Below are 23441 nucleotides of genomic sequence, written 5' to 3'. Positions count from 1 at the left end.
TATACATTCCATTTTGACCTTAATTTTTAATTGACTGAAGTTAAAATGTTTCATTTGGAATGTTATAGCTGCACAGTATATGAATATAAGATGGAGTAAGAGAGTCAGTACTGAGAGAAGCATTCCAAGCGTGCTGAAAGCCTTCAGCAGTATTTTCCCATGAAAATTCAAACACAATATGTTTATGTTTCACTTCATCAGCATTTTTCCAACATGCCTGTCTCTAACAAAAACCATTTCCCTAGATTTCTCTGTGGAAGGAAATTAGATGTCAAAGTGCCAGTCCTGAAGGCAAGACTCTCTGCAGTACACAGATTCTGAACACACTAACAGTTGCAGATCATGCCCTAAACTGTGGCAACATGATGTGTGGGAATTGCTGTGTTTTCCCAGAAAGCTTCTTTCAAGGGAGTATAATACAAGCCTGTGGAAAGCAGGGAGTGACTGCAGAGATGGACTGACATCCTGAGGCTAGGACCAACTCTAACTCCATGGACCACTTGACCCATTCAATCAAGGCAATGTCAGACACTCCCCAAGATGTGACTGCCCTCAGGGCACAGTACACCTGAACTCTGCAACCCACACGGCTCCTCTGTCCTGCCTTCCCCTCAACCAGAGGCAGAGCAGGCCATGGCCTCTGGCAGCAGGCAGCCAGGAGCCCCCTGCATAGGGACAGCAGGATGGGGATGGTCAGTCTGACCAAGGGTGCTGAGCCCAGCAGGAAGTGATGCCCCAGCAGTCCATTGTCCCCCACTCTGCACCCCCTGCCCACAATTGCTTTGGGCTGAAGGATGTTGTCTCTGAGGAGAACACACTCTTGCAGGAGGGGACATGCCACAAAGGAGCTGCCCAGAGGTCACCAGCAGCCTGCTTCTCTGGGACTGTGTGCCTTAACAGCACATGCAGGATGTACAGGTCTCTCCCTTCTGTCTCTAATGCTATGTCACTGCTCAGGCCAAAATTCTGCAGCTAAAACATGGGGATGATTTGAGTCTCAAGGAACATCATCTACCACAGTTGTCCCATGGATGGTGTTATGCCAAGACAGGCAAAGTTCACAGGGAAACTGCATCTTTACATAAAAGTAATGAGACCAAACTAGAACAGAGGTTTTTCAGAGTTTACATAATGCAAAGGGGATTGTTTGCTGTCAAAAAAACATTGTTTTGGGCAAAGGAACTGGGGCACAGCCACGTTTTATCTGCTCCTTCCATAGGTTCCTGAGCTGCACACCCAAGGGGAGCCATTCCAAGGAAAGAAGGGCAATAGGAAACCACAAGGACACAAGACGAAGAACAAGGACAGTTCTGCTTCTGAACAAACTCCTTTGTCAGGTGTACCAAATAACTTTCTTCTTCCTCCAAAGCCACTTCTTAGAAGCCAGCCCTCTCCTTCTTCCTGGTGTTTCAATGCCTCCATTTATCCACAGTGGGATGTTCTCTAGCAAGGGTCATTCTCTCTGCCATGACCCTTGCTTTGTTTACTGTGAAAGAGAAGCAATTTGTCTCCTAGGAACATCCCCAGCATTCAGGAGTTTCCCTCGCTTCCTGGAGCTCCTGGAAAAGTCCACAGCCTCCCCACATCACTGAGACCCTGTTGTTCCTATCTCGGAAAAACTATAACTCCTTTGTCTTTGGGACTTTCCATTAAACAAGGGAATATCTTGAATAAATTTTTATAATGTTTCTCTGTTGTCTTAACTCTTTGTTTTGCCATTTCCCCATTATTCTGCCTATACAGATAAAATCTCTTCATAACAAGTGGATTGTGTGCCTGACTTGAACAATAGCTGTTTGGTGTTGATGCTAATCGGATGAAGTCAGACTATTAGCACTACAAATTAAATGACTTTGCAAGAGCCCAATTACATTAATATTGCAATTCCAGCAATGCAGTGATGCCCCTGCTTGCTTTGCAGGGACACTGCATGAACACAGTCAGGCATAGACAATGGAAACTTTGTGTTCAGTAGAATCTGTTATATGAAATACACTTGGTTCTAACAGGCAGGAGGATTGCAGCATCTGCAGAGAGAGGTTTTTCACCTCTTTCTTTTGTTTCCAGAACATGCTGGTACTTTCCACCAGTTTGAACCAGAGGCATGAAACATGGCAGAAAGGATTATTAATTATGATTATAAAACATGCAGAGTACAGCACAGAAAGATGTTGGCTTCCTAGGATATTAATCCATGCAAAATCACTGTGAAGCCAAGCTGCAGTCTGACAATGTGTTCCTCCACTCACACATAGCACCTTTGATTTCATCAGCAATCAAAGAGCAAGTCTCTATTCCAAGCAAGGTAAGGTTTTTTTGGAGAGGGAGAAAACAAACAAACCAACAAAGAAATAAAACAAAAGCATCTTCCCCTCACATTTGACATTGCAGCTGGCATTGCCATCACAGTCATATGCAAGAGGTGACTTTGCCTGTTCTGCAGACAAATGTTTATCATCCTGTGGAAAGTATGTATTAATTCTTATTTCCTAAGGATAACTCCATTTCTTAAGGAAACAAGAAAATACAGCCAAAGATTGCATGTATCTCTATTCATTTGATCCCATGCCTTAATGCATGAGTAGATTTTAAGTCAGTTTTAAACAATTTTAAAATCAGTTTTAACCAAACTGACAGAAGGTTGCTCGCACAAAATAGTACATCCTTACACACTTCATAAACATACACATATGAGGAGAGGATAGACCTTTACTGCCCCTGCTAAGAAAAGAACACAGCAGGAACTCAGCCTTTATTTCACACCAGAGACTTCACCCAGCAGCTCAATCTGAAGGTACACAAACATGGTTTCCTTGCCTCTCTTGCTCACCAAATCTCCTCCAGATAACCTGTGTGCATGTGCAAGAGCAAATAAAGCAGCTCAAATATTTAATACAGGCAGGCTCTCCTATAACAACAGATAAAAAATGTTGCTTCCTTACAGGGACTCCAGGCCCCAGGCTGCAACCTCTCACCTCCTGAGATCTGCACTGCCCCAAACAGGCCACAGATATTGGAGCAAATGGGAAAGAAGAAAGCTTCTTCCTTTCTCTTCCTGAGTGGTTTGCTTGAGTAGCATTTCTCTGCTCAGCCACTGATTTTTGTCCCAGTTTGAATGAGTTAATCTCAGACTTCCGATCTTCTCTGGCTTTGTCTGACACTGGAGGAATTTGGAGAGGACAGACAGATGGATTGACAGAGACGCTGCATGGTCCCAGCACTTTCAGCAACCACATTAAAGTCCCAAGGATAAGTTCCCCAAAGAATTGGATACTGCTCCTTCCCCTCTCCTGAACACTGAAACAAAACATTGGATGTGACATAAAATTTTGCACTGCCTCTGTTTTCCCTCTGATTGTGAGAACCCCATTTCAAACTGACCTCAATTTTCAGTTAATTAGTAACCTACTTTGCTGTTCCTTTAGAACATTTTTAGCTAATTTCTGGGGATTTTGCCTAATTCTGCTTTTACTTTTTAGAATGAAACAAGCATTGGTCTAAGGAAGATATAACAAAAAATGGCATAGTAGTAATTATAATAAATAAAGCACACAATCCTCCAAATTTTGAAGATGAACAGTAAAGAATCAAGCAAAAGAAGTGTTTGAAGTGGCCATATAAATCCTTGTATTGAGAATATCTTAATCCATATAGTAAGAGAAGAGTGAAACAACTCTTCAGAGTAGCAACTTAGTCTTCAGCAAAGTTTTCTGCTACATAAAATACCACAGCACTGCAGGCTGCCAGTCAAGTCAAGGAGCAGTCACCAAACAGCTTGGTTTCTAATCTTATGAGTTGTCTGAAGTTATCCAAGGAAGGCTCCAAGGGCAGCTTTGTCAGATGAAATCTAAAACTTAAATGCTGCTTGGTCTCTTAGAAATGGAAAGAGCTTTTTTTAAAAAATTAATCATGGATATTGTTTGCTAATGTGGTGAAGAATGCATTACCTCAACCACTGAAGTGTCTCATTTCAAGATGATCCATGATTTTAACCAGAGGGGTTTTTTTGAGAATGTCTGTATTATGAATATTCCATCTTCATTTGAACAGACAAGCCTAAAATTTTAAGTCTTTTCATTTGCCTCAGATCAACAGGATTCCTCTGTGCATTTTCACATCAATTCTTTCCAGCAGTAAGAACTTTAGGTTCAACTTCAGAGGAAACTTCCTACACACATCTGTACCCACAACCCTACATAGAGCAGCATATGCAGAGATTTGAGACTGAAAATCCACATGACATCATCTACATGCTTCTTCTGCTGCCACAAGAGGCCAGTGATTGTGTAAATTCCAGTCTTCAGTGTTTCACCCCCAGTGCGCTGACATGGCTCCACAGGCACATCTGCCAGACACCATCTGGAGGCTAAGAATCATAGCTACAGATCAGCTCCAGGGCACCCCGAGACCTCTCACAGGAGCCAGGCAAATTTCAATATTAACAAAATGTCAAAATTCAACTGTTTCTCCCATTAACATTCAGTGCAAGTGTGTCTGGCTACAAACTAAGGCAGGAATGCCCTATGCACTTGCATTCCCAAAGGAGCTATTGGATGGGCATATTGATATACTAATATATTTAAATAAATAGATATATTCTTATATTACCATATCGACATTAGTTATGTATTGCAGTAATATATCAGTATATTAATACATTTATTTGTATGGTGTGGGGTATATTAACAACACTACTCAGGGCCCTCATCTGCATGGCTGAGCAGGTTATTTAGGAGAGGAGGTAGAAGAAAAGAGATCAGCTTTTAATCTTCAGAAATACTCAGCACCAAGTGTCTCCTGTTGTCACTTCTGGACAACCTGAGCAAGAATTCCATTCCCACCTCACAGTGAGCAACAACATGGTTTAGCCACTAGCCCTGGTAAGGCTCAGGATATCCAGGATGCCAAATCACACTGTTTAAAGGCTCATTTTGAAAGATTTTTGCAATCTTAGCAGTGGAGCTTGCTGGCCTGTGAGGGACTTGCTACAGTAAGAGGCACCCAAAAGGCTCCTAGGAGAGAGTAAATCATTCTCTGAATCTACTTCAGAAAAATACCTTGGGGAGGAACTCTTCATGAGCACAAAGAGAAGCATTAAATTTTTATTAGCATCAGTTCAGGCTGAATAAAGCAGGCTTCCCAAATGCATGGTGCTAAAACATTTACACTACACCACCAAGTTTTCTTCCAAAACCAGAAAAGCACTTAGAAGAGAAATAGCACTAGAAAATTCAGCACTGTTTAATGATGTGGAAGCTACCTGAAGGTCTTTAACATTTTCAGACTGATTCCTGTTTTACAGGAATGAGAGAAATGCTAGGAAAACAAGAGGTGCGCAAAACCTGGGGAGGGAGGCACCAGGAACAGACAAGGTAAAGGAAAGAGTATTTGTAATGCATGCATCTGCTGTCAGTATCAGGATGTATCTCATCTTTTCTTCACTTCCCACGTCTCAGCAGAGTGGAGGGAGTGCTATATAAAGATCCAGAGACACTACCCCAGCTCCTGAGAGCTGCACAGCACCAACTGTCAGCACACTGGCACTGTTCCCCTGCCGCCGCCTTCGCAGCCACTCTGTTGCCTTCATCACTCACAGAAAGATTCTCCCTGCAAAGGAGGAAGATGTGGTCCGCGAGGAACCAAAATTAGGTGACTTGTAAGAATGTTTCTAAATTATTGAGCAAATTAAAAAAGGAATAGCTGTTTTTTTTTCCCATCACGAACAAGCATGTTATCTGCACTGTTATGAACTTTGATCTCCTCCATGTATTATTTACTGGCTGTGAAGAGCCAAGAGTCTTGAAAATAAATTTTAAAAGGAGCATTAAGGCCACATTGCACCAACAGATTTAAGTAACTGACAATTTACTTTTGTTTCTAAGAGAATATTCAGCATCTTAACTGTACACATCTGTTTAGTGAGCAGGAAGTAGTGGTGCAGAGTGGTGCTTGTATACTCCACAACAAATGCCTTGGAGTCAATAACCTCTGAAAACCACACAAACTGCAAACCAAGTTAACACAGCTGATATTGACACAGCACAGAATCGCTGTGCAGCTGCCTTGGAGCTTGTCTGTTTGAATAAATGGGTCAATAAGGTTTTAAAACAAGGTTTTAATGTGGAGCTTCCAAGCCCAACAACGACTCTAAGTTCACTGAGGTCTCTTTGGCTGTTACTCCACTCTTCACAGTTCAATATACCTTACATATGTGGGCAGAACATGTAAAATGGCAGCAAAAATATAAGCTTTCATGCTCAAAACCTGTTTTACATCAGGAAAAAGATGACTGCACTGATTTTGTTGATGAGGACAAGAAGATGAGCTGGGCACTTCCTATCCTTCATTCCTTTTAACCTTACCATGAGTAAAAATTTAGTCCACACAAAAGCAAGGCCAAAGAGCTGTAAAATATCTTCTGGATAAAAATGTCTACATATCACACTTAAGATTAGTGGGACTTGGGTCCTTCATGCCTGCAACTGCCTTCCCCCACCCTCTGCATATGTAAATAAAATAGAGAAAAAGCATATTAACATTTTCTTTCCTCTTCCTTCCCAGTCTCAAGGAGCCATCACACACAGATAAATCAGGAACTCGAAGCTGGACTGTAATTTTTAATAAAATATACAATACAACAGATCTGTGGTGCAGCTAGTTCCAAGAAGAAGCAGATGCACCTTGCAATTATGAATTTATTCCAACATTTTTGAAAAGAAGGGTTCAGGAGAGATATCAATATGTATGGCAGGTACTGACTAATATTTAAAACCTTTGACATTACTATATGTTCCTGGAAATAACTGCCAGTGTTATCAGTTGCTGTCATTGATGACAGCTTGTTAATGACTGTCTAATCTACATATACAATTAAATAATTAGATGTCGTATGTAAGAGCAGTTATTTATAGGTGTGAAATCAGAGAAAAAGTTCAAACTCCATTTTTATAATATATGTTCTCACAAATCAGATCCTCTTCACCATAGATACAGATCTTCATTACTAAGTGTCCTATCTTAGGTTAAAAAAATTTAAAATCACAATTAATACCTCATAGTATTGATTTTCCTCTTTGATGCACTGATTCAGTAATGCTCATTTCGAGCCTGCTGGCAGGATGTTATAGCTTCTGTCCACAAAATGCCTGTCAACTTCTGGAGCTCACTAAGAACAAAATAAGCCAGGGAAAAACCCATCCCACTGAAGGTCGGTGCACTGCATTCAATGAAGGCTTGATCTATTCTTATGAGCAGCTGACCTAGATTCTCTGCTTGAATGAGAGTATCTCCCAGGATCAAGGCTGCTCAGAGTCAGAAATTCATGTATTGCTTATCATGAGAGATGGAAAAAATAAGAAAGAGGATATAATCTTAAGGGAAAGGGATGGAATCCATTTGGCATAAAAACTTTATCCATATTCCCACGGAGCACTCCCCAACACACTTCTGGTCTCATTTCAGAATGTGGAAAGGGCTACAGCCCTCCTTACACACACGTGACAGGCCAGGCATCCAGAGCTCCGTGGAGAGGCTGAGATGTGCCAAAGCTGTGGAGGGCACAGCCATGCAGCAGGGCAGCCAGCTTGCTGCTCCGGAGCCACCTGCAGCTTTCCGGCTGCTCGGGGGCAGCTCCTGCCAGCAGCGAGGCTATGCTGGATCAGGGACTGCTGCTTCATGTCACACCAAGAGGAAATGAGCCAGCAAGGGCTGCTGAGCCCTACACTGCCAGGTCGTGGTGGGATCCAGCTGCAGATTCAGCACATCCATTGCCCCTGGGAAGTGACAGAAGCCTCAATAAGGAAATGCCATATCCTACTGGTGAACTATGCAGGACACTTCTCCTTCTGCCAGTTCTCCAGCACATGGGAAGCACATCCTGTGGTACTCAATAATGTAAATATAGTGGTAGGCTCAGAGGGGCAGAAAGATGGGTCAGCCCTGGGGAAAGGACTTTTTCATCCAGCCTCTGCTGCTGATCCACTTTGCCCTCATCTCCCTGAAATCCTATCAGGCCTCCCCACATGCCCATATCAATAATCTTGCATATTAACCCACAATCTTCAAAAGACCAGTGATCTCCGAGAGCGATTTCCAGGAAATCCAAGGGTGGCCATCACTGTGAGGGATGCTACCTTGCCAGCTCTTGATGGCAGCTGTCACTGTTGTCACCAATGCTGAGCTGCCCACAGAGAACAGTTCTAGGTCCAGGCCAGGACCCGAACAATATCCACTCAGAAGGGACAAGAAGGAGCTGGCACACAGGGATGACCCTCTCACATACTCCAAGGTACAGATTCTGCCCTAGGGCTATGCTACAGTCCTGGCCACAGGAACAAGAACAGGAGCACAGACTGAGTCCACGGGGTGGGCAGGAGATGGCAATCAAGGGTCATTTCCTTCAACACCAAAATGTTTCAATCTGTGCCACAAAGATAGAAACCTAAACTCACATAAACAAATGCAGGTCCACAGATCACAGAGATATTCTGCCCATTCTCCAGATATGAACATCCCAGACTGAGGTTGCAGAAGAAGATTTCTGCTCATGTGGATCCTCACTGACTGTACCACATGGGTGCAGCTTACACATCCAGCCCACATGAAAGGCAAGTGCTTGCTGTGAGCCATGCTGCCAGTGAGCATTTGCCCAGCCCTTCTCCTCTGAAACCTCCAGAGGGGCCATCAAGAATCACAGAATCATGGAATGTGCTGATTCAGAAGAGACCCAAGGATCATCCTCCAAGGAGTCCAGCTCCTGGCCCTGCAGAAGACATCCCCAAGAGTCACACCATGTGCCCAAGGGTTTTGTCCAAAGCAGGCACTATAAGATCTGTTTGACCATCTTTCAGTTCTGGCCTTGTTCAGCAAATGCAAATAGCCTATCAGGCAGTGGGTTTTCCTCACCAACTTTTTTTTTTTTCATGTGGGCAACATGCAAACTAGGTCAGTATTATTCCTACCACAACACTTGCTATGGGTGTTATTTTTAGAAAAGCATGTGATTGTCTGACTTTTATTTATGAGCACAGAGAAAGATCCACTGTATATTTTTCTGTCTGTCTTGTTTGGGGTGGTTTGTTTTTATACTTCTTTGGGTAGATCGCTGAGATCCTAGGCCTCTTTTTAAAAGGCAAATTCAGACTATTGAGAGACCTTGCAGGTTGCATGCCTTGGCAGTCAGTGAAACAAAGCACAGGCAGTGAGCAAATTAAGCCAGACAAGAGAATAGAGAGAATATGAAAAAGTAAGATAGTGACGCAGGTAAAAAGGGATGAGGATGTGGAGCAGAAAAGATGCCAGAGGTCATGGGAGATGGAGAATCAGGCAGAGTTGGATGGATAATAGAAAACACATATCTTCACAACTTCTGAAAGGGTATATCCAAGACCTCAGCAATCAGACAAAAGTCAGCAGGAAACCCCAGTTCAGGGAATATAAAACTTTTTCAGAGATTCAAGTTTATTTAATGAGACCTCTTCTTATGTCCTTGGCACAGACAAAACAAGTCAAAAACAAAATCCTGCACCAGCTTTTCATCCAGCATGTTTGTGGTCACAACCCTGACAAACAAGCCAGGGGCCCCTATAGCCAGGACATTCTGAGTCCAGATCTCTACTTGCCTGGCTTTCACCTGGCCTATCTGAGCAGTCCAGAGGTTTTGTCCAGTTTTTAAGTCATCAGAATATCCAAGTTCTGAGGAGATGAGTCCTTCCATTAACTGCATGATTAGTGTGAAGAAATGTACATCTCTGTGGATAATCCAGATTGCTTCTATAAGCAGACAAAACGACACAGCAGTAGGCAGTGTCCTTCCTCTCAAGTGAATACAGATATCTAAAACAGACCTGTCAAGCAGCACACCAGCACTGGCTCATCCTCTTCATCAGCAGCAGAAAGAATTTAGAATGAGTAGCTCAGGCACTGATATATGTATGTCAGAACAGATGAACCACAGACTACATTTCCAGAAATTAACCACAACAGAGAATGTCAGGAACCCGTCTCCAGGCCCACAGGTCTTCTGACTTTCCACTCACACAAAAAAACCAGATGTATATGATCTGTGAGGGCACGGGGTCAGTTGTATGGCTGATGACTCCCGGCCGTGATGGGCTGTAGATTGTGCAATGGAACCAGCAAATGTTGCTTGCTAGGGTGAGTCAGCTCAGCAGGAGGGAAGTTCCACAGAGTCTTCTTTGCCCACCTCCCCAGAACATCACCACCAGCCCAGAGCTTCTGTACAGCTGGGAAACACCTCTGGTTCTTGGTTTCAAAGCTGCACAAGGAACATCAGAATGTGCTGCTGAGAGGACAAAAGCATGGGGACAATCTTCTCCCACCACAGAAAAAGGGAAGAGGTTGAGCTGGCTGAGAGAGTCTGGTGTTTGTTGGCACCTTTTGTGCCTCTGTCTCTTGCCCAAGACCTGCTGTCTCAGAATAAGGGCCCTTTTGGGGTCTTCAAGTGCCTCTGGCAATCCACCAACACATTGCAGACACTAAAATTCATTGAAGTTGCTTTCATATGTCCTTTGAAATTGATCTCAAGCCCTGAAGCTCCTGTCCCAAGCATTCTGCCTCTGTCAGGTAACAGCTGGTACCATTCAGGTACCTGCAAAAGGAAGCAAGAACTTCAAAAGAAGCAACACAGACAAAGACAACTGGAGCAGATCCAACTCACCTTCCAAACCCTAAATAACATTTCTTTCTCCAGCAAGACCATTCTGCCACAGAGCATGAGGTACAGACTGCAGATGGGGTTACACAAACTACATCTTCCACACAGGGCTGGCAACAGCAAGTTCTCCTGCAAACAGAAGCAGCACAAATGAACAGGGAAAGGACAGGCCCTGTTACACATGGCATAACATGGGAACTCAATTCTGTCTTAGACAGAGAGGGAAAATGATAGTTAGAGAGGAAAAATGATACTCAGACATGCTCAGGGATGTTTTAAGAACATGGGATGTATTCTGAAAGCTGGAACAGCCTGGTAGATACAAGCTGGCTGGAGGCTTAGCCATGCTTCACTACCTCGTCATCTAACATTGATATGCCACATGTTTCTAATATTGGTCCCAGGGAAACCACTGGTTTGGGACAAACATTATGAAGACAGTTTCTTATACCCCAAAATTTCCATTTTTTTTCCATCCCTCATATAATACTCACACACAGATAACTTCTGCTATCTATAATCTGCAACAGCTCACATGTGATGTTGTACTGAATTTTCTGTAACCATATTTTGGAAGGGGATCAGTTAACCCATATATACTTAAATCAGTCACTAACACATGCATTCTCTATCTCACTGTCTAAACCAGCAAGCTAATACTGCCTTAAAAAAGAACTGAAAGCAGCAATTATTCATTGCACTCATTAGCAGCAAAACCAGATTGATTTCCAGTCATTTCAGTTACACTCCTGAAATTACGCAGTTTGTGGTTGGTGCCAGAGCCCCATTTAGCTCAAGAGCCTTTTGTAACAACAACAAACAATAGCTTCTTCTTCATTTATCTGGCTTCCCTTAAGAGGAAGAACTCATGTTACAAAGAAAGGGCTACATAATGTTTTACTAGCTCAAGGTACAGAGAACTTCCACAAGTCCCTTAGAAATTTCGGTATTCACAACACCCATGAAAGTTATGAGCAGCTCAAAGTCTCATCTTGGTAACAGAAGTACTAATGAGTGCAGGACAATAGGCACAGGCCAACAAAAAGCAGAAGGAAAGGTGTAATGGGAGCTGGGTTATCAGCTGTGCTGTAACAGGAGAGCTGGTGCAGGCCTGCTTTGTATCCCACCAGCACCATGCATGATGTCTTTGAAGGTCACAGAGCCACTGCAGAAGCTGAAGGTGTTGCAGAGGTGAGAAATGCAACTCCTCTATTCCTATTAAACAGAAGACACCAGTCTCCTCCTCTCATCAAAGTGATATTCCTCTCACTGCTACCTTTCCTCGTGGGAATGTTCATGTATCGTTCCAGTACAAAGCTGCTGTGAGAGCAAGTTCAAAATTACATCAGATTCATTCTTTAAACATCATTTTTTTCCTTCTTTTTTCTTTTTTTTACAAGCATGAAATGAAGACATTGTGTCTTCTTCAGAGAGGGTAATTATTTATTAAAAATCGCCTGCCAGCACCATGAATTTTACATGACAGAAGCTCGATCCCACAACATATTTGAACTTCTCCTCATTAGTCCTCAGAGCTCTGATCCTCCAGCCAGAAGATGTGGCACATCCCATCAGGAGTCCTGGCACAGGGTCTAACAAATATTGTTCACAGGCCTATCCCTTCCCCCTATTGACCACCCCTGAAACACAGCCTGCCCTGAAGCACTGCCTTGGAACAGACAGATCTGCTGCATCAGCTCCTGCCTGCAGTGTGTCCCACTGAAATGCCCCCCCATGCAGGCTGTTTGGAACACACAGATGTGAACAGAGATCTGGCAGGTCTAGCAGAGCATCCTATCTGCTACAAGGCCTCTGGAGGTCACAGATAAGCAAACCCAGGCAAGGGCAATGCTGAGGGCATAGATATACAAGCAAAACAAGACAGGCAGCAGATCAGACATGTCTTCCCATGATTTTGCATCTAGTGCAGAACTCAGTTGATGACTGTGAAGTTATACTTGGTAATGAGTGTTCAGAAAGCCCAGATTTTACAGTAAACAAAATGTATTCAATTCTCAATTAGATATGGAAGATTAGCTGGGTTGGGGATTAACCAGACGGTCCCTCCCCATAGCAACCACAGCTACAACACCATGGCACTATGCATGGAACACAAGCCCCTGGGCTGTGCCCCACTTTCACCCCAGCAGGTTAAAGCTGTCCCTACTCAGGACAGAAACTGGTAGGTTTCCTACAATTCTTTCACCGGTAGAAGACCTGATTAAGTTCTTATCCCCTAAATATCACACAGCCTGTACAAGCCAGGATCTGTTTTATCTAGGTTACCCCATCCCACATTTTCTTCAGTGGCTGAAAGCTGATGATATTTACATGAACCAGCCAACACTAAAACAAGATCACATCACGTAGCCTGCAAAAGCTGTCTCAAGCATTAGGCATCTGGTGTGCTGACACCATTGCCTATGTGCTGAGTAACGATGTCTCACTATTTCTTTGTGCTCCCTTACCCATCTCTTTCCATCTGTTTTTCCTTGGCATCCATTTGGATCATATGCTACTCAAAGCAGGGCTTTCTGTTAGCACCTAGGAGATAATCTGTGACAGGGCACTGCAAAAATCAGTCTGATTGATTCATGTGAGTAATTAGTGCACTGGAGTCGACACTGTACAGGGACATGTGTACGAATGGGTTAAGCATGGTGTGTCTGGATGGAAAACATGACTCATAAGTGTTACTAACATTATTCTTTCTCATGTCCATAAACCTAAGCAAGAAATAGGAGAAATGGAGTGGGTAGAAAAAGACAGCAGGATGGCAGGCAAGTATCTCTCAAATACAACTGCACTGAGTTACACGTACATAGATCAGATGCTGAGAAGAGCGGAGCATTTGCTACTCCTACACACAGCCCCATTTCTTCTCTTACAGCTATTAACTTCCCATGCTCCTCCGTTTTGTTTTTGCTTCATCTTTCACATATATAGCCCAAGATTTGGATCTTATCTTCACGTATCCCAGGGACTTCCTGGCATGTCATGTGCATGCACAGCTACACCCACACACACATTGAGACATCTCTTTCTGTGCCTTCTGTCCATGATGATAGTGCAACTACACTGGTCACCAGGACAACAGTCACAGCCTGTCAAACTGATAAGAAGTTGGTTGGTTGGGTTCATGCTCTGAAAGAGAGCAAGACAGGGGCACTAAATGTAATACACAGCAGTGAACTGCAAATGACATTTGGTTTTCCCCTTAGGGAGCTGAAATGAGAACAAACATGAAAGTAACAAAGAAAGAAGAGAGTCTGAAGAGGCTTGCTGTTTAACTTTTAAAGCTCCTTAGTTAATGGGAAATGGCAATTTTCCTGTGTAAGACACAGGATTGGAGCTCAGGTGTTGGGCGTATCTCAGCCTTCTCATGAAAAGGCAGAGGTTTTGAGTCCACATAGTCCCAAATTTCCAAAAGCGACCAAAGCTACTGTCACGCCAATAGGCTCAGAGGTAGTCACTACCAAACACCAAAGTAGGGGACGACTAAGAGAAATAAGCATTCACTTTGCTAGAATTGCCTTTCGCTAACAGCAGCCAGGACTGCTATAGGACTCTGCTACCTCAGGCCAGCACCCAACACGTCTCTTGGCTGGATCTGAACCCATTGCAGGAGTAGGAAGCTATTTCTTCCTGCAAAACAGCCCCACCAAACAGTGTTGAGCTGCATACAGATTTGGGACGTGCCATTCAAGAAAACTATTTTGCCAAATAAGTATTTGGTAGTTACAGAAATCAGGATGTACATCCAAACTTCTGAATGCTATCAAAGCTCAGGGAAGCACAGAACTGGTATCTCTCACATTCGGTCTTACAACTTCTAGGTCCACAGTCTGACCATTTTGTCAGTGCAGAAATAGATATGAAAGGCAGTCTGAAAAAAAACGCAGTTTTAACTCAAAGTGAAGTCTAGTTTATCATGTTATCTATAGCCTATGGCAGGAGTAATTTATCAAAGTGGTAAAGCCTTGTCACAACAAAAAGGAATTGCATATATCCAGGTGAAGTACAAGAACTTTGGTAAAATTATCCCTCTAAAACAGATAAGAAACAGTCTCCTGTCTCTTTGAGAGGTTCTTATGGACACAATAGGGCTTCAACCAAAGCAAGACTTGTGTTAGCTGTGTTCAAAATAAGGTCATACTGGTCAAGCTGTAATCTAAATGGGAAGAGAGAAGCAATATAAATACTGGCAGACTACAACTGGTAATAAAAGGGTAGGTAGATGGTTACATGTCTCCTCCCCGTCTTTGTTCCTCACTCCTTCCTAAACACAGATGAAGAACTCGAGTATCTGTATCCTGTCTCTCAGCTGATGCCCCAGCTTTGAGACACTCTCTCTATCCCCTAGACTGGATGTAAGGGAGAGGGGAACTTCAGCCCAGCTGCACAAATATCTTTGTTTTGCCTGGGCATGAAATACACACTATGGTCCAACACATTCAAGGCCTTTCTAAGCACAACAAACCAATGCCAAGAAACAGAAGAATGTCATCAAGGACATACAGTTTGTTTTCTTGGATTTCTTTTGCACATCACTCAAAATGGGGAGGCATAATGCAGGGAGACAAAGAGGCCTTTCTCAGCAAGCAAGGTGGTGTGTACTCCTAGGTCACCTCAGGTATCTCTCTGTCTGCCCGGTGCCCTTTACCCTGTCTAGATAGTAGCTGTATCCTTTTAGTATCAAGATGTGGATACTTAATGCATGCTCACCTTTGTCCCCAGCCACACACTGTTTCTGCTTAGCTAATGCTTTTTTTGGCAGGCTCAGCCAGGCAAGTCAGAGTTCAGCTTGCACCCCGATCAGCTGAAGCACAGATGACTGGCTCTGGGAAACGCTGCAGAGGCACTGCCAAAATGAACTGAAGTCGCTTTACAAGGAGCTGCAAATTACCCTATGTTGGTAGTCAGCCAGTTTGATTCTGGCCCATGGCTGGGCATCCAGCCACAGCCAAAGGACAAATCAAAATAAACAAACCAGAAGTTTCTTCTAGGGACATAATATGAAGAGATTTTCAAAGCAGGATTTAAGAACAGAATACTGTCTGTTCATGCCTTAGCAGCATAGACAGCACAATGACAGATCCTCTAAAAAGCTTTAAGTGCAGTCAGTGCCAGTGGGAAATGGACAAGATAAAAGACACAGAACACAAGTTAAGACATATATGGCTTTTTACAGCTTTGGCACAGCTCTCTCTGCAGGCAATGCATGCCAAGATTTCAAAAGTGGTCAGTGCAAATGGCTGAAGTTTAGCTGGTCCTGAGTACAGGCTTAAGACTCTGACTTTATTTTATCTGATATTTTCATGTTTTTGCTGGAAGCAGTCATCAGTTATCAGTGCTGAAAGAGACTGCTGTGGGAAACCCATGACTACTAACTGTCTTTTGCTTCATGTGTTCTCATTAGCAGGACTTAGGAAGAATATATTGCACAGCCTTTTGTGCAATATCCCTGTGCAGAGTCTACAGATGCAGAGAGACAGATCTCCCCAACACTCATCATGTCTTCCAGAGATCTCTCAGGAGGTATACTGAATATGTTAGAATCAGGAAACACAACACTATTTTCAGATCAGGAGCATGATAGGTAAACAGGCAAAAATCAGGTGAATCTGGCAGAACCCAAAGTCAGCTACAGTGCTTCCTTTAAGACCTTTGCTAGGGTAAGATAAGATCTGAGTGAAGAGAGAAGACCTCATTGTATAGCAATTTTGTGCTGACTCTCAGGCAACCTGGCCAGCAGGCTGGGACTTGGCAGCCCACCACTACTTTGCCTGACTCCCCACTGCTCCAGGATGTGAATGAGCTGAAAGCAATCTGTCTGCACACATCCCAGCATATGCCTCCTGAGCACCAGAGTTAGCACAGTGCTGGACAAGGTGCAGGGGACAAACTGTTCACCCTCCTGCCCACCCAAATATTTTTCAGGTTGCAGAACTCAGTAGCTCAGGACTATCTGCAAAGGAACTCAGTGCGGCTCCATCACATCTGTGAGAGAAGAAATTTGAGGCTTCATCTGTATGACTCAGCTGTTTACTGTAAGTCTCTGTGGGAGCCACAGCAGCACTGACACTCACAATTCGTTATCTATAAAATAAAAAGAAGTATTATCAAATGCCTACTAGTAAATGCATCCTTCAGAGCACAAAGACCCACACAGAGACTTACCCTCAAAGCAGATAGACTAAACTATTAAAATCCCTTGTCACAGTACTTCTCGTCTCTGTGCACCAGGGGGGAAAAAAAGGCAAGTAGGGAAAGTAAAGGCTTTCTTTAGTCACATTAGGTGCAACCAATCAAAAGAACTGGATATCTACTTTAAAAATAACCATTTATAAGCATATGTATGTCTTTGAAGACAGAAGTATTATACATATTACACATGACCTTGGAGATCCCACCTGCACTAACTTCATGTAGAAGAAACTATTCATCCATCATCTGGTCATCCATTAATCTGCCAAAAGCCTGTGCTGGTTTCAGCTCAGATAGAGTTAGTTTTCTTCACAAGGGCTAGGACAAGGATATGTTTTAGATGTGCAAACAATCAGAAATGAGAGGAGCTGCGTATTTATTACACATTTCTGAATAGGTCATGCCAAATATCTGGGACAAACAATACTTTAAGCCCTAAAGAACCCTTTGAAAGCTTTTTGTCTGCTGGAGGCAACAATGAAAAAGTAACATGATAGAAAGGGAACAGTAAATCATTCATGAGAATGATTAAAAACTAACTGTGGGTGAGATGCAGCAAACAACACTGAAAATAGCCAGCATATTTTTTGAGTATCTCCTCTTTTAGAGGTTGGAGTGGTTGTGAGGAACTTTAGGAAGTCCTAGTTTCTGTCATTTATTGCATAGAAGACACAGAAGATACAAAATCCATGGAGAACAGTACAAAAAGTTGCAGCTTATTCAGACATCTCATCAGGCACTGAAGTGAAAATGCTACTGTGCTTGAAATTGCTTGTGCAAATAAGGCTTAAGGCAAAGCCATTGTAAGTATAAATTAGACTAACTGCCAAATAATTCTTTATGCATGTGATCTTTCACAAGCACACAATCATTTTGGAATCCTAAAATCAAGTTCTGAAAAAATTACAGTGTCAAAATGTTCACAGCTACCGCATAATGTAATTCAGTTGTGGGTGCCACAGCTTCCCAGATGAGTGTGGTAGCCACAAATCATGTTATCATTAGCATTTATTTTAGATTCCTTCAACTCTATGAAAAGGCCTGTTTCAGGAAAGCTATCCTAAGACTATCCCAAGTAAAAAGCTCAAAAACAATCAATGGGGATAAGATTTTTTTTCCTTCAAATAACACTCTTGAGATTCAAGGGAAATTTCACCCTACATTATGCCTTTGAGCCTTCACTGGCCCAACTGTTTGTCCCTAAGACTTTTGAAAAGTTGATTTTGGAAACAACCCAATTCAGTAAAACCCTTGTACAAAAGTTTTCACTTCAGTGTCTCCTGGGTCATTTTTAAAACCAAAAGTCTACATTAGGTCAATAAAATCATGCTAGACTTTACAGTCAACACCATTTTTGATGCAGATTCATATTCAAGGATGCTTTTTGGCCCTATTTCTTGAACAAACAAGATTTATGCAATGGTAATGAGTGTGTTTGTTTGTGAGCATGCACCTGCCTGTGTCTTCAGCACCATTTACCTGTTCTTGAACCCCCTGTGTAATTCCAAACACAGTGACATTCACAAGTAGAGTGAGACATTATTAGTGCTTCGAGTCAGCTTTTATTAGGTGTCAAAGAATCCCCACTGGCCAAAACCAAACTTAATTCATTACACCACTCTTGGAAACCATGTGTGTTATTAGTTATTTAATATTGCTACTAGTCTGTGTAATACCCTAAGCATACATAACACTTGGCATATGCAAACCATAGGACAAAATTTCTGCCTCTATTTTCCTATTTAAGGACCACTCCCCCTGCTTTGTTTTACAGTTTGGCAAATAATTTACTTTAGTAATATAAATATTTGAGCTGCAAACCACCAGAGCATTCAAAGCCTTTGGCACTGCATGGCAATCATGTATTATTTGCTTCATTACAAAAGGTATTCCCTGTGTTTTTATTAAGAAGCTGGCACCAGCTGTACTCAAGCTGCCGGTAAAACAAGCAGCAAACAAGCAGCAAAAAAAACACCAAACAAGCAGCAAATTCTCAACCATGATGTACAAATTCAACATTATCCTCTAAGACCTGTAGTTCCTGTAAAATACCTTCAATGTTGCAAGAGAGGCAACTCTTACAGATTTAAAATCAGATTTAGGAGAAAAAAATATTTTCTGAGATGTATCTGTCTGTTTCCAAATGCACAGCACTGCCCTACCAGCCAAGCAGCACCTTCAAAGGTTTTGGAGAACATAAAACTTTCCTTTGCCTTCAAAAATGGCTTTTCAGAGGTTTTGGAGAACATAAAATTTTCCTTTGCCTTCAAAACTGGCTTTTCCTTTCCATTCAGCACAAGCATCAGGGATGCCTTATCCTCTTCCTAGACCTGCCAGCAGAAGCACAGGCTTAATCCCTGTGTGGGCATCAGTACTGCCTCCAGATCTCAGCTCTCCCAGCAATGCCCTTCTGTTGTTCTACAGCAAAGAAACTCCTCCATGCTCAAATGGGCAGCAGAACAGATGAGAAAAACTTGCTGCACCCAGCAGTGCAGACCCCTAGAAACAAGGTCAGCAGCCACATTTTGGCTCACAGGAGAAGGAATGTGAGAGCACTTAAGATCTCCAGGGTGCTCCCAGGCTGGGAGGAGGTTTGGAGATAGGCTTTCTATACCAGGAGCTACCACACTTCTCCCTTAGGAAAAGTAGAAAACCAAACGGTAACTAAGTACTCATTACTATTTTTTACCACTTAGAATTAACGTCTGCTGGGAAATCTATACTGATTATGACAGTACTAGTTGCCAGACCATCAGAAGCCAAAGAAAAAGGATGAAGGAAGATTAATCGGTGGAGGTGTTGGCAAAGCACAACAGCTGCAGAGGGCCTGAGCAATTCTTTTTAAAAAATGGAAGTGCAAATTGCTAAAATAGTGCTGGAAGAGAGATTTAACTTAACTCACAGGCAGATCTTGATGTCTGAAACTTGACCATGACAAGAAGCAGGGAAATGTAAATGCAGTGGTTACTAATGGGCAGGTAGCTTTGACAGCATGTTCTCAGCTGGAATCTGTATTCCCAGGGACTCCTTATCTTCCACATCTATTTCTTTCAGGAACCATATAAATGCAGCAGGCAGATTTGCCAGCCACAGGCATGTAACTGCTGGGTAACAGTAGTGGCTGCCAGTTAGGCCCATAGCCAAAGCTGAACCTGGACAAACTGAGAAAGCCTGGCTTCCCTGAGTCCTACCACCAGCATTTCCAGTTACTGCTGAGACACAGAGAGAAAAGATAGGTCTCCAAGGCAGGGACTTCACTGGTTTATATTCTGCAGAGAAGCTGTTTTCCTCTTCTTGCTGAGGTGACTCCCTTGTACAGACAGACATACACTGGAAGAGAAAGAGGGGCTGTACAGGGACAAAGTGACGAGACCAGATCTGGGGCAGAGCTCATGCTGTCAGCTGACACTGAGCCCTTTCAGGGCACTCAGACCCAAACACTAGCTGGGAGATTTTAGCATTTCTGCATAGTAATAGAAGCAACAAAAATAACTACCATAAATAATGGCTATATGAATGTCTAACATCACACACTTGTTCTCATGATTTTCTCTGTTTGCTAATTCCTGAGCTACTAATAATAGCTACAGAAATGATGGTGCTAAAGAGCATGGAAATAAAAGCACTTCACAAAGTGAACCGCCCCAAGAGGACCAGTGATATGCTGAACAGAAATGACTATGGAGGTCCTATGAACAGTAAAACCAGAATTAACCTCTGCCCTTGTGACTGATCAATGTCTAGTGTCAATCCCGATGGATTTCGGACCCACTCTTCCCTAAAGGTTACCTATTCCAACCTCATATGTAAATAATTAAACTTTCTCTACACATTGCCAAGATAGGAAGAAAGGCTTTTGCCATTCCACACAACTAGAGATAAGCCTGGCCCTCCTTCCGTCTCCTGAAATTACAGCCAAAGCCCTGAAGATGGCACGAGGAGGAATCCCTTACTCAGGTGCTGATGTTCCTGCCTGCACTGGAGGAAATAAGAGCTCTGACCCAGCCACCGGGAGATAACACACACAGCAGAGGCAGAACATTCTTCAAGGCCAAGGTTACCAAGAGGCCATTGAACGAGGATTACGTCTGCAGCCAGCTGCACAATGGATAGAGGACAAACTCACTGAATAAACCACAGAAGGACATCAAGTTGCCAATCGGGGATTAAAAGGACACATTGTAGCTGTTCGGATTACATACGGAATTGTGAAGATTCTAACTATGTTAAGAATTTCAACAGAGTTTTGATTTTGCTGCATTGTCACAGTCACTGACTCCTGGTTATTTCTAATAAAAACTGGCTAAGGCAACATAGAGTAAACTTGGTTTGTTCAAGGCTGAACTCAGCAGTTTAGTGATAAGGAAATGCACCCTAAATTCAACTGTGGAAATTTTCCTATTCTTAGACATGAAACCATTTGCAAAACCTGACTTACTAATGTAATTTAAAATGCTGTATCTACAAAAGTATATATAAAACCTACATTGTTTCTGTCAATAAAATGCAAAGTACGCAAGCAGTCTGTATTTTGAAGGTTACACAAGCAAAGTGAACTACGAACTTCAGGATTCATGAAATTGTGACATTTTAATGCGGTAGGAAAGAAAATATTTTTCTGTTTTGTCCATATCACGAAATATTAAAATGAATAAACTAAATATTAAGGTTCAGTAAAAATATTTGGGATCCTACACTTAACAGTAACTAATTTTCTGCTGAGGAAAAAAATCAACAATTAGGCATCATGAAGTCAATAATCCACAATTTTAATCTGATTTACATAATACAGGAGAATGTCATATGACTTCACCTGGATGAGATATGTTTTTGCAGAAGAAACACCATTTTTAAAGGTACTTCTTTAACTTTTGTCAATTTATATACTATATCTAAAAATTACCTTTCTTAATGCTATTAATCATAAGGGTTCAGATTCCTATTGTCAATATTCCTAATCTCAAATAGTACCAAATCCAGAGCCTCTTTCCCAGCAACTCATTGGTAATTTATTAACCCCCTAGGTGTTGTAACACTGAGCTAAAGCCACAGACAGGAGGCATTTAGCAAGTTACATGTGCCACATAGTTTCACAGTAAAGGATTTCCTGCTGTGCTTTTCTTGCCTCCCACTTTTTTTATGGCTTTTTTTCGCTGGTGGTGACTGCCAAGCCACACATACTTTGGAGATGCTTCCTTATTTTGCCCTAACACTCTTTCTCATTTTAGAGAGTGTTGCTATGCATTTATCAAGGAGACAACATATCCTGAAGTACTTTTATATTTTTCAAGTGCTGATAGTGAAGTCGACGACAAACTTATAGGATGGACCCTCCATCCCTGGAAGTGACCAAGGCCAGACTGGATGTGGTTGGTCTGGTGGAAGGTGTCCCTGCCCACGGTGAGAGGTTAGAACTATATGATCTTTAAGGTCCCTTCCAACCCAAATCATTCCATGATGCTCTACAGAACAGTGTCCTGGCTAAAAAGACCAGCTATTCTACATACTGAAAGGAGAGATGTAGCAAGTAGATGTAGCAGCTGCCACAATGAGGGTTTTGATGTGCACCAAGATGTGCACATTTATCTCTGGTTGCTCCAACTGAGGAAACAATTTTTTATTGTTGCTGTGTGCTACTGGAAGTGGCACTAGTCCTGCTTTTGTGATTTCTAAGAAAACCTTATTTATCAGCCACCTTCCTGGGTGCAGTTCTACATATCAGACCAAAAATGTTCAATATGCACTTCAAGGTTCAACAGGAGGGACATCTCCTTTAGCCACACCAATGTGATATCAAAGTCAGCCAGGAAAACCACGTGTCAAAACTAACTTCAGGCAGGAAGAGATTTAAAGTATATAATATAATTTAATGTCACTATTAGTTTTATTGTTGCTCCCTCTCTTTTCCTCTGTACTCCCACAGAGCCATCAAGAAGCTTTACAACATTATTCAGTATGACAGTGACAAGAACTGAGGAGCATTGCTCTGCTAGGGAGTGTTTATAGGGGTAAGAGAGCTGGTTACCCACTCAATTCATAAAGTCAGGAAAAAATTCCTTGCCACTCGAACATTATTGACACTCTAAAATACCCAAAACATATAATTCCTGTGATACCGGAGGAATGTAGATGGAAGAAGATGGGAAAGAATGAGTAACAGTGAAGCAAGGAAGCAACTTTTCTGCTTTTTTAAGGGAAAATAAATCCAGACATGCATTTTATTCAGGGTCCCAATTCAACTGGCAATAGGGCTGGCAACATTTTCCGCTGAGAACAGCGAACATGCATATGACATTTGTGTCATCCCTCAGCCCGACGCCGAGCCTTTATGACACGGGACTTAAATAACAGCATCTTTCCCACACCCCGAAAGCCGGCTGTACAGGAAAAACGTAACTTATCCAGCAACTTAACTGCTTTAAATTATTAGTATTATTACTTGTAACATAGTTGCTGAGATGTCACGCGCTGGGTCACTGCTCTCCAGGGAGCAGCTCGCACCCCCGGGGCAGTGTCCAGGCACACCGGGCAGGACGGAAGGGCCAGAGGAAACCGGGAG

General features: G+C 42.5%; 1 protein-coding gene and 1 long non-coding RNA gene across 2 annotated transcripts in view; one reads left to right on the top strand and one right to left on the bottom strand.

Moving 5' to 3' along the window:
* LOC136362836 (exocyst complex component 3-like protein 2) overlaps positions 1-12402 on the bottom strand; it is a 36378-nt gene extending 23976 nt beyond the window's left edge. Inside the window, exons 1-2 of the mRNA XM_066321709.1 lie at positions 11170-12402; positions 10679-10804 (exon numbers count right to left, since the gene is read on the bottom strand). The gene's annotated coding sequence lies outside the window, so the exon portion shown is untranslated. The remainder of the gene's footprint in view (positions 1-10678; positions 10805-11169) is intronic.
* On the top strand, positions 8175-21194 carry LOC136362845 (uncharacterized). Its single transcript, XR_010743850.1, has 2 exons — positions 8175-8287; positions 20723-21194. It is a non-coding gene; the product is annotated as an uncharacterized lncRNA (long non-coding RNA).
* Positions 21195-23441: the final 2247 nt, after the last annotated feature.

Source organism: Sylvia atricapilla, chromosome 6 (assembly GCF_009819655.1).
Source record: "Sylvia atricapilla isolate bSylAtr1 chromosome 6, bSylAtr1.pri, whole genome shotgun sequence".
Classification (NCBI taxonomy): Eukaryota; Metazoa; Chordata; class Aves; order Passeriformes; family Sylviidae; genus Sylvia; species Sylvia atricapilla.
Note: the sequence above shows the minus strand (reverse complement) of the source record. Positions and strands in the feature narration are given on the sequence as shown.